Consider the following 14,350-nt stretch of genomic DNA (forward strand, 5'->3'; position numbering starts at 1 on the left):
CACTGGCTTTTTGGCTTTTAAGCACATCTCACAGTTATCATATAAGGATGTAGTTTGTTCAGTTGTCATGGAGATGGCTCAGTATGATGAGATGTGCTCTGGTAAGTGGACCTTGAGTTAAGATCATCTTTGTCAAACTACTACTTCCAAGGTTAAAATGAACTTTCACACTCATTTTACATAACTGAGTTGAGCTTGAGTAAATGAAAAGTGTCCATGCTCTGCCAGTGTGTCATTTTCACTGGGCCTTTAAATGCCCGGGAGTCCCAGCCAGGCTGTAGAATTGATGAAGTTTCACTTAAGGATCTGCTTGAGTGTCCAAACATTTTCAGCTGCCCAGCGCAACACTTATGCTTCTGGCAACTAGGCTTCCTCATGGGAGCAGTTGTGGTTTACCTACTTTCATCAAGAGAGCCTAAACAGCTGTAATGTTAGAGGTTTGAGTGTAGAGCAGCTCAAATTAGGGCTGCATGATATTGTGGAACAACTGACACTGTGATTTTTCTTTTCTGCGATATTAAAAAATACAGGAGTTTTCACCAGATGATTTAAATAACTCTATAAAGAATTTATCATTCTAGGATTATTGAGGTGATTTTTGTAGGGGAGTGCATCTGCATAGAAAACAATAAAAATAATTTAAAAAATCTGAAAAAAATAGTTTTTACACTCAAGACTATTTTTGAGTGTGAACCATCCTTTCTTGAACTTTAATGCTATACAATTGGTTTTGATGCACCAAACACAAAAGTAGGTGAGTGCTGTGACTTCTACTCTGGAGTGATTTTGGAAGGGTAAATTAGGTAGTTTAATACCCTGGCTGTCTCACCATGACACCATTTTATTAATAAAATATCTGTGTAGATTCTGTTCTACCTGAGAACAAACCTCAAATAAGAAAACATTGGTAAAAGTCAGATTCTTTGAGAACACTGTCTAAGTGGGTTTTGAGAACAAATTTCTTAAGAACGGTTGGTGAATCAGGCCCCGTGATCCAACATGTTGTGATATCAATAATGCATCTTGCTTATCCTAAAATAGGGCGTCTCATTTGTTGTTGATGGACTTGCTGTACTGCTATTATACCACAATTGATTGTTTTTAAATCAGTCAATTGTGTTTAAACTGTAATAAATCATTTAAGATAGCAAGACATTTTTGACATTTGTGAAGCTGTAACTAGCCAATGTTTGTCAGTTTTATGAGACAAATCTGTTAAATGATGAACACGATATTAAAAGAAGTAACTGCTAGTAATTATATTTCCTCTTACAATCATTTGAAGTGTTACAGCCCTGCTTTGCAATATAAACAAACTTGTGTTATGGCATAAAAATAGAAAAGATGTGCCATTCCACTCCAGTTCTACAGCTCTGTTGTTACCAAGAAGCAACCACTGTGGCAGAATGATGCAGATAGTTCTGAAGTGTCTTAAGATGGCAGGTCACCCAAACCTCTCTTCCAATCCATTCAGATAGACTGCCCATGCGAGTTTGACCAGCATTACTGTGTCAGTCTGAAAAGGGTGTAAGAATGAGTGCCAATTAACAGATGGGACTAATTGCCATCACATTCCCAAATGCAAATTGCAAGAAAACACATTTTGGCAGAGATTGTCGCCACCCTGCTGTGAGAAGGTTGGCGCCCTGTTATCTCCAAGAGTGCAGCCTCGTCTCGAACTAGTCCTGTCTTTAAGAAAAATGCTTCATATTTGCTATTTTTAATTTAGAGACTAACTTAATTGAAATAAGGACCAAATTAAATTTCTGTCAAGTTTTATTTATTCACTTGTCCACCCTCTCATATGTAGGCTTTCTCTAGCTCTCTCCTCTACTTTTTAACCAATTTTTAATAAAGGGCACGTGACGTTTAGTGACATACAAAGCAGCATTTAACTGTTGTTCTGTACAATTTGAGTAAAAGATGACATTTATTTTTCTGAGCAATATTTGGGTTGCAAATTGAATTGTCATTATTTTCTGTAAATTAAATTTAATTGGTCTTATTATTAGACTCATTTACTTTGATAGGTGGCAATTTTGAAATTTCTTGTTCCGTATCAAAACTGAAAGAGGGTTGTCAGAGCTCGTTTAACTTGACTGACAGGTCCTCCTTATTACTGTTTGCCCGCCAGCTCCACCCCTTTATCCAAATTTGGATCTTGATAGAAAAGGTGAGACATTGCAGTCAGTGTTAAAGCCAAACTCTAAGCCTCAAAGCACTCAAAAACTTGTGGGTGACATAACACATTCTTTATTCATTGTTTTTCTACATTCTCTGATTCTTCATCTCAACTTCCTGTTGTCTAACCATGCTGTTAATAACAAGGATTATATCAAAGGAAGGTTATGAACTGTTAATACTGTAGCAGTTATCATTTCTTTGCTTTGTCAACATTACATGACAGGAGCAGGAAGGAAGACAAGTAGTAACATAATATCAAAGCAATGAGCTTAGTGGTAGCAAAATGGTAACAAAATATGCACTTGGTGTCTTTGGTGCAATTAAAGCTGATTTACATGGGCATGCGAATGTTGCTGGTTAGTTTCTTTTTCTCCGCCTGGTAATATGCTTAATTTAAGCAGGTTGTCTTGTCTGATCAGAGGTCGTATATGTAGATTTTTTTTGTCTCAGAATTTAAACAAAACAAAGAAACCACAGAAAATACAGACCGAGCAATACTCACCTTTTACAGAAAAAAAGAAATTCCTCTGAGTGCCAGGTTGATGACCATCAAATTATCAGGTTTTTTTTTTTTTCTTATAGACTGACTACAGGCTCTGGCTATGTGTGTGTTCGTGTGTGCTCTCATTACAAGAGGTCATGCTAGCAGGTCCTATATATACACGACATCAGCTCTGTCCCTCCCTGCCTCCCTCTCCCTCTCTCTTTCTTCATTTCTCTCTCCCTCCCTTCATTTGTTCTAGGGACAGAGCCCTAGTGTGAAGCTTCTTGTTCCTGTACTTTCCCGTGCTGTGCAGCTTTCCAGCCGTTCAGAATGACTTGGCTTATGGCAAATATACTATCCATGCGGCGTGGAAAAGCCCAATTCGGCCTGCTATCTGCTCCTGCTACAAGTTCTCTAGGTTATATTTAGTCTTGGCCACCCTGCTACTACAACTATCATCAGCACCAAAAGGGATATCTGGGGAGACTGTACCTAGCACCGGCACCACATTTTCCTCTCTCTGCTGTTTCACTGTAAGTAAATCCTTCTAAAACAATGGCATTTCTGTTGAATTTTAGAGTCTGGTTCTGCCACGATGGAGAGGGCACAAAAGGATTAGCTGGAAGCAGTTACACTACACTTGACATGTAGTGAAGTACTTCAGTTTATGTGATCCTTAAATGTGGTTCCTCTTGATATTTCCTGAGTTCTTTATTTGTTGTCCAAAAGCAATGAGAAGTGACTGGCTTGTAAGTGACTTTGTGGGATATGGAGCAACAATATTTGGACTGTTATTGCATGGCTAATGTATGAAAGTAAAGACCAAGTCTCGTGCCTGACAAAGCTCAAGTTTGCCCTTAGTGGCCTTTGTTTAGAAGACAACTGTATATTACCAGCATACTTTATTAAGACTGTGGTGTAAAAAATTCAATATGACATTTCTAGTTTAGAGCTCCTGTCTTTTTAAATTCTTATTCTTCACAGTTTTTTCTATTCTGCCAACACAACATTCTTGCCATGTGTTTAAATAGGGAAATTCTACAGTAAGGTACGTATTTGTCTGCAGGGAAAACATTTCTCTTACTCATCAGATACTAAGGGAAGGCAGAGGGGTGGGATTTGGGCTATGGTTGTGCTTGCATTTGACAGAGGAAGCAGACAGCAAGACATGGAAAGTTTAAAAGTGAGTTTCTCATCCCTGAAAATGGAAAGTCAGAAAAGAGGCAGACTTTTAAAAAAAAAGAAAAGAGAGAGAGACAGGATGGTGGGAACATCTGGAGAAACAAGACCAGTGCCAGACCCTGTGACAACATGAAGGGACTGGAAAGTCTCCTGAGAGAGGCTTGAACACACACTCTCTCACAGAGTCACACACATGTGTATACATCTCTAAGTGTATACCAGAGTTGGATGATAATACACTGGCTAATGAGCTGTGTCTATGGCCAGTGGAGTTTACTGTGGCCTATTTAAATGACCAAAAGAATTGCATTTTTGTGTATGCCTTATCAGTATTCAAGGTGCAAATATGGCACAACATTTGTCTTCATACTGCCCTTATGAAGGCAGTTGCAGTTTGATTGGCAATATGCAGCTTCATTCATTGCCTGCGCCTGCACATTATTCTACACAGCTCACCTGCTGCGCGCTACTGTGGCCTTTAAGGAGACATCATGTGGCTATATGTTCTGTTTAAAGGCTTTGTAATCCAACGGCATATGGCAGTTTTATACTGTAATCCAGTGGCATACTACAGGGGGGATCCTGAACGGCAACAGGAGTTAATTTTAATCAAAATGTCATTAATTGCATGTGTTGCAGATGTGTTTCTAGTAACAGGAACCACCAAGTCTTAACATGCAGTTTTGAAGTTTTGTCTATGATGGCATTTTAGATTTTTAATACTCTACCATGAGGCAGGCAGGTTACTTTATTAGGATTCTCATTTTTACTCTCTTACTGAATGCCATGAAGAGTCATTGGTTGAGGACAGATTTGTGCGGTATAAATACTGAGGAGGGTCAAAAAGTGCAGCACCGAATACACCCGAGGGATGGGGGTGGAGGGCAGGAAGATGATGGGGTGAGGTGCGGGGTTGGGGTGTAAGAGAGCACTACTACCTTCTGGTGGACTGACAGGCTAGTTTTCATGACACCAATTACCCGCAGTGGATAGTGTGTGTTTGTGTGTGAATGTGTGTAGAATTACCCCAAGCAAGTCATCTTTTACTGCAGAGGAAAAGCTGCTTGATAGAGCACTCCCACCTGGATTTTCCCTCTCTATCTTTTTTCTTCCTGTTTCTCCATTCTCACTCACCTTCACGCCCACCTTCTAGTTAGCTCCAAGGCTTTTTTCTTTACTTCATTCTTTCTGTTCTGTCCATCTGTAGGGGATTCAGTCATCTTACAGAATTAATGTTGATGTTTTTTAGATATCTACTGTATATCTCATGGTCCCATTCACAGTAGACTGCAGATGGTATATATTTCACTTGGAAAGAAATAAGGGAATTCTGTCAACTGATTGTCATTTCGTTGGGGAGAAAGTTCAGTAAAAATGATATTGGTGAGCTTAAAGGTTTATTATCAGCCTTAAAGATTGTAGTTTGACCACAAAAAGCCCTCTCACTGGAAATTTTCCAGTGCTTTTAACCTCATCTCATGTCTATAATTCTTCGTCTAACTTGTAAATGCTGTGAGAGGTAACTTAAATTTCTGGAAAATTTACAGTAAGTGAACTTCTGTGTTTTGTGAAATGAGGCGTAGAAAATATAAAATAGCAAATACCAATCTGTACTTATGTTTGCATCGCTGCTCACTGCGCAGCTGGGGTTTAAAAACTCAGTGATGTCTTGAAGTACAGTTCACAGAAGACTGGTTTATAATTGAGGCAGTTAGAGGCACTTGTATCTGGATTGACAATGTCAGTCTTTACCATTTAACTCTTGGAAATATATACTGTATGTCAGCTACAACACAAACAGTGGCTCTAACTGTGTGTGCATTTGTATGCATGTGGGTTGCCAAGTAGAGATTTTACTGCTTTCATGATAAGTATTTGGAGGAACCCACTTTTTTTAAGCACAACAGCCTGTTATGTTACCAATAAAGATATCATAGCACAGTCGCATCTTGCTCCCTGTATCACCAGGCAGCGTATAGGAAATAATGGAAAAACACAGCTTGCCGTTTTCTTACACAAGTTTGAAGGAGTGAACGGAAAAATCCTGTTCGGTCAGTGGAAATAGCCCCTGAGAGGAAATAACTTGACCATGCTAATGCTGGGTCCAGAGACGAGTGTACCACGACCATTAAAGTGCCAAGTGAGAGATACAATCAATGAACCCACGCACTCAGTGCACCAAAGAACAGTGCAGGACGGAGCATAGTGAGGAGCTACCTGCATGCCTGTGCTCACACACAGTTCCTGCTTTACAGAAATACAGGGACACAGATATTCCTCTCTGCCAGCTGTCTTTGCTTTTGATGGGGACATGGGATTGTGTCCATTCTATGTGTAGTTTCTCTGTGCTGCCTTAGCAGCAAACTTTTCCTAAAATAGCCAGCTGTCCCAGTGCGCTTGTGGGGTTACTCAGTTCAGTCATTGGTCTTAGTTAATTAGCTTCTTGTAATGATTGCAGCTAGAAGGAGAAAGATGAGATATGTAGGAAGAATGGTATGATGGTGCAGAAAATTGAGAGTGTTAGGGAGGAGAACAGGAGGAAGGACATTTTCTAATGAAATGTTCAAATGTTTAACATTTCCTGCCATAAACATGCTGTAACTCTGCCTTCAACAATGTAAATGTGAATGTTTGTACTTTTTTGGATTATTTAGATAGATGTCACAGTACTAAAATGGCCCATTGTACTTTAACATACCAGTTACAGTAGTAGCTACCATAGAGTTCCTGAATTGTATTTGTGTATTTATTGTGCAGTTGCTCACAGCAGTGACTCTGTGTAACCCTGGCTTTTAAAGTTTAAATTACCTATTGAAACTACACCATTTCAGCTGTAGCTAATGATTTTAATAAGAATTTTTTTTTTTTCATATTTGCTGAAACTGTCACTATCTTCACAAAGCACGAAATGAGACAGATCATTTGTGAGGAAAATCATATTCTCCTGCCCACTCTATTGCCTTTTAGCGCTTCTAATGGCCTTACCACACATGAACAAAAACAACCAGTCAGAGCCAAGGAGGCTCTAACACTTTGCTTTTTGTGGATTGTGCATGGTGCTTCGCTCAACTGTTTCCAACATGGCGTCTGGGTCACAGACTTAGGTACGCTAAAATATGCTTCTGAGAATGTTTCAGGCAAGAAATAGGCAACGAAGTAACAGCATCTTGATTTATATTTGATCAACACTGTTCAGTTTGGCAGTTTGACCACAGTTCACGGGCCGTGATCTTTGACAATAATTGGTTGCTTTTGGTGCGCTGCAGTCAATTTCAGTGAATGCAATCAGAAGCAGTAGGAAGAGGAGGAGGGACATGTTTTTTTTTTTTTTTCATCTGTCTCATGTAGTTCTTTCAGAATATAATGATGAAAGTTTCAGCAAATGTGACACACAGTTACTGTCATAAAAGCTATCAACTATCAACTTTGGCTGAATATTGCAAAAAAACACACATTCGGTATTCGGTGGAACAAGTTAAAAGCAAGGCCGAATAATAGCGGCGTATTTTGATAACGCAATCAAATAGCGTGCTGTGACGGGCGGAGTAAATTGTCGGCAGTGTGGCGATCTGTCCGTCACCGCATTTGCGACTAAAGATAGTTTTGAGCGAGCAAAATAGGCTTATATCATTCAGCACGCTGTGCGAGCAGCCTACAGATTTCAACCAGCAGCAGAAACGAAAGACGAATCTCACCGATTGTGGATTGAACAGGGGTCACAGACAGTAATGTATTCCTGTCAAATACGGTGGCCATTGGCTTACCGGCGACGGATAAGTCGGCTCCGCTAATGTCCTCTTCTTGGCGTGTGGACTTCCCAGAAGTACCTGAACAGCCGAGCAAGCCGAACACAGGTATGTGACGTGTCAGAGCGAGTGTCAGAGAGAAACGAGCCGTTCACGGCCCACAAACCTCACCGCACTTTAGGGACTGTTCTTTACTTATGAAGGGACTTGTCAGGGGAGGAGGGTGGCTGGTTGATTCTTATTTTATTTATTTATTTTATTTTGATCGCCCCTGTTTTTGAAGTATGAATAAGTCAATAAGTAATTTATTCCATTGAAATATCATTGCTGTAGCCTATAATAGAAAAGTGATATATCTTTTTATAAATGACAAAAAGCACATCTGCCTCATTTTCGCTGTGGTATCGTGATACTACTCAGAACCATGATATTTTCATTGGTATCGTACTGTGGGATCCAATTTTGGTACCGTGACAACACTAATCTAGAGGGGGTTCATCTGCAAAAACTAATGAAAAACTAAACAACGGTATTCGGTACTCGGTATTCGGCCAAGCGTTTAATATTATTCGGCTTCGGCCACAAATTTTCATTTAGGTGCATCCCTACTTTATATAACTGTAGGCTACTAGCAGAGTAAAATAAACAATAAGTAACAGTGCCTGTTTGGCCATTATATCCTGTAGGGCCGTGCCAGATTGTTATTTACTTTATCATTTTATCCGAAGATTATCTTCTTGATAAATTGTTATATTCAGCGACTGGTGTAGACACAGATTGCTGTGTTTAAAGTCACCACTTCCTGTCCCTGCATTTGAGAAATTTTTTTCATGGTTATCTGTTTGTGTATACTCCATTACTATATTTTACAGAACATTAGAACACAAAATAGCTCTTTCCTGTAACAATAGACTGAAGTTCAAACAGTTGTATCTACATTGCAGAGACTCACTCTACTCAGAAACGCCACAATTATCATCACAACATCTATTGCCTCTAGCCTTTTTAATATTGATGTGAGAACCAGTTTCTCCAGCTTAATATGTGGCGGTGCCTTTCAAACTCTCTTTAGATTTGAAAGTTTTAGCCCGGGTACAACAAATCACATGTACACATGTACATGGTTGGCAAGTTCAATCCATTTCAGTCACACGAAAATGATCCTCAGATATATTTTGAGATCAGTAAGCCATCGTTGGGAAAAAAGTAGTTGTCTTTAATTGTATTTTTTTTTAAATTCTAATTGTGCTTTATTGTACTAAACTGTACTTACTGTTACTTGGGACCTAAAAGTCATTATGGTATATTTAGGATAGCTTGCAGAGGTGAAATAAATTTGCGTGTCATTTTCACTTAGAGTTGGTGAACTTCACTACACAAAGTCATACTGCTAACCAGTTTTTGACAGTCTTGACAGTTCTGACCTTCCAGAACCACCTTTTTTGTGGAGACACGCAAATGAATACGACTGTGCCAATTTACCACATGTCAACCACTCAGGCCTTGTTCAGGCCGCCAGCCCAAAACCATTTTTTTGGCCCAGATTAATTTTAGAAAGCCCAGACAACAAAAAACCACATGAAATGTAATTTTTGCAAATTGGATTCAAACCACATTTAGAGGTGGTTCGAAATGTGATTCCAGTCAAATTTCTACAGATGGATTTCATTACAACTGTTCTGGCCATTCAAATCAGATTTCAGAGTGTCTTTGGCATTACTCACAAAGCCACACATGACAGTATCGGAAGTGATACGAATACAGGAGCACTGAGCAGAATCCATGCTGCTACAATCAGAGAGTTATGGAGGACAACATCAGAACAACAGTCTGTGGACAGATGCCAAAATAAATAAAAAAATAGCTGCGACTTGACAGTGCAAATTGTGCTTCCACGTTGTAAAGCTGTGTCACAACTGTAGCTACGTAGTTAATGACACCTATGTCGTTATCACAGCAACCCATGCAGAAAGATTGGTGATGTCTGGACACACAGTTCTAATCTTGTCAATGCAAATAACAGTGTTTACAGTCCGTCTTAAAGATCTGATTTGAAAAACAAATCGGATTTGCCTGAAGCTTAAACGTATAGCCTAAGGCTGAGCAACAATTTCAAGCAAACAAGCACAGGACGGTGGAGTGTGCGCTACTTGCCCAGCACAAAGCAGCAGGGTGCCAAAGGAAATTAGCCATAGACTGTATATAAAGATGGGCAATGTGTCTCCGCTTACCCTTACTGTACAGAAATGGAACCAAAATATCTTGGACACAGCCGCTGCCATCCTGCTCTGGTCAGGTCATTTGGAGCCAGAGTCTGTACAGTAGCAATCTCTGCAGTGTTGAGTTCCTGCACAAACACTGGTCCAACCAATTGTGAGCAGCGCTATTGATTGGGAGTGCACTAATTGGCACACATTGCTGTCAATCATGACGTCAGACCCCCTTTTTATGGTATCAAATAGCTTATTAAAACCAAGCATCTGAAAAACGAACACTTAAACATACTGCAGAATGATAAATTACTATAATGATGAATTACCCAAAATGACAGAAACCATCTATGGGAAAAATTAAATTGAGGTGTACTTTGAGTTTTAAGTTTGGTCCATGTCCCATCCATTTACATAGAGGGGGGGTGGGCTTTATTACCTGTGTTGCAGCCAGCCACCAGGTGGGGATTGAAATGTTTTGGCTTCACTTTTGGGGAGCTGTTATGTTGTCCATCTTTTTATACAGTCTATGAAACTCGCGCAAGAGAGCTGAGTATTTAACAGTTAAGCAGTGTTACTCGAGAGGATATGATTTAACATTATTTGTGGCACGGTAGTGATGTGATACCTATGCATCACTCAAGTTTTGAGATGATAATTTTGATTAATGTCAATGACCCTGACTGATGACGTGAGGTCACCGGAAGTCACCAAGTGTTGAGCAGAATGCTCATAAACTGTAAACAGTCGATGACGACAGTGCTGCAGTGTGTAGTCTGGTTGTGTGGTACAGAACAAATGATGTCACACCACTAGAATCAATGATTCCTTTTTTCAAACGCACAACAATGTTATTTTTATTGATTGGTTGTGTTAGTTTGCAGGCCTAAGTCCAACAAAAGTGAATTTTGACCTTTGTTTGGGGCGTCGGTGGCTTAGTGGTAGAGCAGGCGCCCCATGTACAAGGCTGTTGCCGCAGCGGCCCGGGTTCGAGTCCAGCCTGTGGCCCTTTGCTGCATGTCATCCCCCCTCTCTCTCCCCCTTTCACACTTAACTGTCCTATCCATTAAAGGCAAAAAATGCCCCCAAAAAAATCTTTAAAAAAAACCTTTGACCTTTGTTTAATTGGTTGTTTGGCTGCAGGAGACTTAAATGTTGTCATTATGAGAAGGGTTTTTTTTTTTTTTACGTTTATGTGGAATTACCCAAGACCTTGATGTAAACCTCGAGAACTCAAGTAATTTTTCTTGTATAACAGTATAGATCAGTGTATGAAATTAACAAAATATTTTGGGGGCAATTTTGGCCCCCACGGTCTAAAAAATGGGGGCATTTTCAAAATGTTTGGGGGCCATCAAAAAATTGTAATTATGTTCTAACAATAAGCACATGAAAAGCAAAATCAACTAAGATAGTGTCTTCACTCTTCAGTAGAAACCGCTATAAATGAAATAAATAATAGGTTACATAAAGTTATGGTTGCAAAATATCACTCAGATTTCCTATAATTCAACCAGTTTAAATGTGATGATTTAATCATTAATCTACTGATAGCAGTACCAGTGTTTCACCACATTACAGTTACTTTTACTGTTAAAAAGGCCAAATTACTATAAATTCCTTAGATGCAATCCTGGAAGTAAGTTAATTTAAACTTTAACATTCATTCTACCTTAATTTTTCATTAATTTGTCATTGTGTAGACACAGATCACCCAAGAAATGGTTAATTTATACTTATGGTACAGCAAAGCCCCCTCCCCTTCTCTGTCAGATTACTCTCACGTAATCAGTGCAATCTCGTTGATTATGTCTGGAAAATGAGTTGTAGACGTGACGGTAAATTAATTTAATAAAAATAAAATTATACTTCTCATACTAATTATACTACCAATGTCAGATTGTAATACTGTTAAAAATATAAATACATATAGTTGTTTCGAAAACTTGGGGGCAATTTTGGCCCCCAGAACATGGCTTGTGGGGGCATTCTTGGATAAATTGTGGGCCAAATGGCCCGTGGCCCTTGCTAATTTCTGACACTGGTATAGATCTTGACAGCCTTGGCAAAACTGTCCGTTTGTAATACGGGGTAAACCACTGGTTAGGTTTTGTGACAGCATTCATTGTAAAGGGATGTAAATAGGGATTACAAATAATTAACACCATACATGACGGTTTAAAAAGAATCTACTTCTAGTGGCTCTCTGTTCCTGCCTTACCGATGACAACAACCCATATTACAACCTAAATATCATAAATGGGAGCTTGTTGAACCAGGAAACGGTACCTGAAGGAGCAGGCGTTCCTGACATTTCTGACAAGGTTTTTAGTCTTATCTCTTCATGGAATTCAGTAACTTAGTTGAAATGTAAAAGTTTCAGTTCGTCAATAGAGAAGACATCATAATAATATCTGTGGTAGCAGACAAGTGTTACAATCTGTTTGGAGGTAGAAAAGGGCCTTTCAGAGATACTGCAGGTCCATATTCCCAAATGCACCCTGCAATTAATTGGGACCTAACATAATTTGAATATTGAGTGTGAATGAATTGGGCCATGCCCCTGAGGAAGATTGTGCTTCACAAAAATAAATTTTAAGGTGACATTAAAATAAGTCAATAATGTGAAATTAATTAGTTTACATGTTTCTGGATACCTTGGCTTGATTAATTTTATTCACTTATTAATTCAGTTATAACTAAATATAAGTAGGGTGTGTTGACAAGCCCAAGACCAAACGTGGTTCTGCACACATTTACTTGCTAATGCCACCTATATAAGTTCCACATCCTTGGCCCTCATCAGCTTATTTATGGTACTCTATACTCTGTTGTGGTGTCCGACACAAGGACATGAGTTTCCTCCTGAGGCAGGTTTTTATGGCGGACTGTTCTCTTCTAGTATCAAATTGCCAGGACACCACACTCCAGCACTCGGAGTTTTAAGGAAAGAACAAGTCGTGAATTTAATGGTTATGATTGAAACCAGGCCAATCACATTGATAATGTATTCCTCCTAATCTGACCCCTGTGCTGTACGCCTGTGGTCAAAGCATTACTAAAAAAAATCAGTCGTCATACATTGTGCACTCCTTCCATGTCCTTTTTACTGTGCTTCGCAGAGTGTGCCATTTATACTTAGAAAAAGTGTGTGTTTGATGTGTATATGTGTATGTGAGAGAGAACGAGAATGAGAGAGAGTTATGTATCACCCTATTCTGCTGCAGAGGTAATACTGGATGCCTGCCCAGTTTCTTTATGCACCATTGTTGTAACTCTGAGGCGGAGGGGCTATAACTTCCACACACACCTACTGGCTGTTAATTCCATTTCCATTAAGTTAAGAATACTGTTTTTCTCTCTTAGCCTCACAATTCATTTTGTTAATAAATGAGGACATGGATCATGGATGATCCACTGTCACACTTACAATGTCAGCTTAGAATAGCACTTATACCTGTGAGCATTACTGTAATGTTACCCTAGTTCAAGTGCTCTGAATCAGTTTTCTAGTGACTCTAATAGGTCTAGTGTTGTGCTTTTTAGGACCCAACTAAAGCCTGTTGGAAAAGGAGTAGGCCAGTCAGAACTATTTAGGAAGGAGTGAGAATTTGAACCTTCTTTAACATAGCTACCTAGGTACTTAGCTACATCCATGAAAAAAACCTAATTGTATCAGAGGCAATGTGATGAAGCTGAGCAACCTTGTGGGTACTTATTTTTTTAAATTTCACATTTCACAAGCAGGGTAAAAACCTCGCTCCACCCTACCCATGTGACTGTGCCCTCAGTTCTGATTTGAGTGGGTTTGTTTGCTCAAAAGGTGCTCTGTGCTTTGTCTCCCATTGGCACTTCACGTTGCTGCTTTAAATCATCGCTGCGGTCTTGGAACATAATTGAGACATACTGGCTTTTAAATGCCCATGGGAAGAATAAACATATACAGTAAGAGTAAGTCCATTCTTGGTTAAAAGTTGTTTTACTTTTTCTTCTTCTTCTTTCTTTAGAACATGCCTTGTGAAATTCTTTTTTGCTGACTCTGTTATACTCAGTCTCTCCGATCTTTGTGTATCTCACTTACTTGAGTTGTAACGTACAGATTTAATTGGCTGTGTAGCATCATGTGAGATGATCTAATACATGCAGTTGGTCGTTAAACCAGTGTTCTGCCAGTTAAAGGGGCATTAAGCGGAAATTCATCATTTCTAGATAGAAGGAATTAAAAAATCGCTATGTGAAGAACTAGAGGTGTAATTTCATCTGGATTATAGCATGACATCACACACCCTCTCTCTGTGTTGATCTCCAGCCCCTTGTTTACAAGCCAGTCCGGCTGTGCGTTCATGTACGTTCATGTGAATCGCCGCCTCCTCCCTCCTCTCAGAGCCCTTAGCCCTCCCTCCCTATAAAAGGCTACAGCCAGTGAGCAATGGCAGCGCGTATTTATGAAGCGAAATGGCGGAGAGCGGAACGAAGCATTCACCTGAAGAGGACCAGGATCCGAATTTACCTCTAAAGAAACAACGGTCATTGGTGAAGAAGTT

The 14,350-nt window shown here is 39.5% G+C and overlaps 1 protein-coding gene across 2 annotated transcripts in view; it reads left to right on the plus strand.

Moving 5' to 3' along the window:
- Positions 1 to 14,350, plus strand: part of atp2b2 (ATPase plasma membrane Ca2+ transporting 2) — a 170,128-nt gene that overhangs the window by 14,449 nt on the left and 141,329 nt on the right. Inside the window, exon 1 of one of the 2 annotated variants that reach the window (XM_049575989.1) lies at positions 2,935 to 3,201. The exons of the other annotated variant lie outside the window; for it this stretch is intronic. The gene's annotated coding sequence lies outside the window, so the exon portion shown is untranslated. Of the gene's footprint in view, positions 1 to 2,934; positions 3,202 to 14,350 lie in introns of those variants that run through there. 2 annotated transcript variants of the gene reach the window in all.

The sequence above is a fragment of the Epinephelus fuscoguttatus genome, linkage group LG1, assembly GCF_011397635.1.
Source record: "Epinephelus fuscoguttatus linkage group LG1, E.fuscoguttatus.final_Chr_v1".
Classification (NCBI taxonomy): domain Eukaryota; kingdom Metazoa; phylum Chordata; class Actinopteri; order Perciformes; family Serranidae; genus Epinephelus; species Epinephelus fuscoguttatus.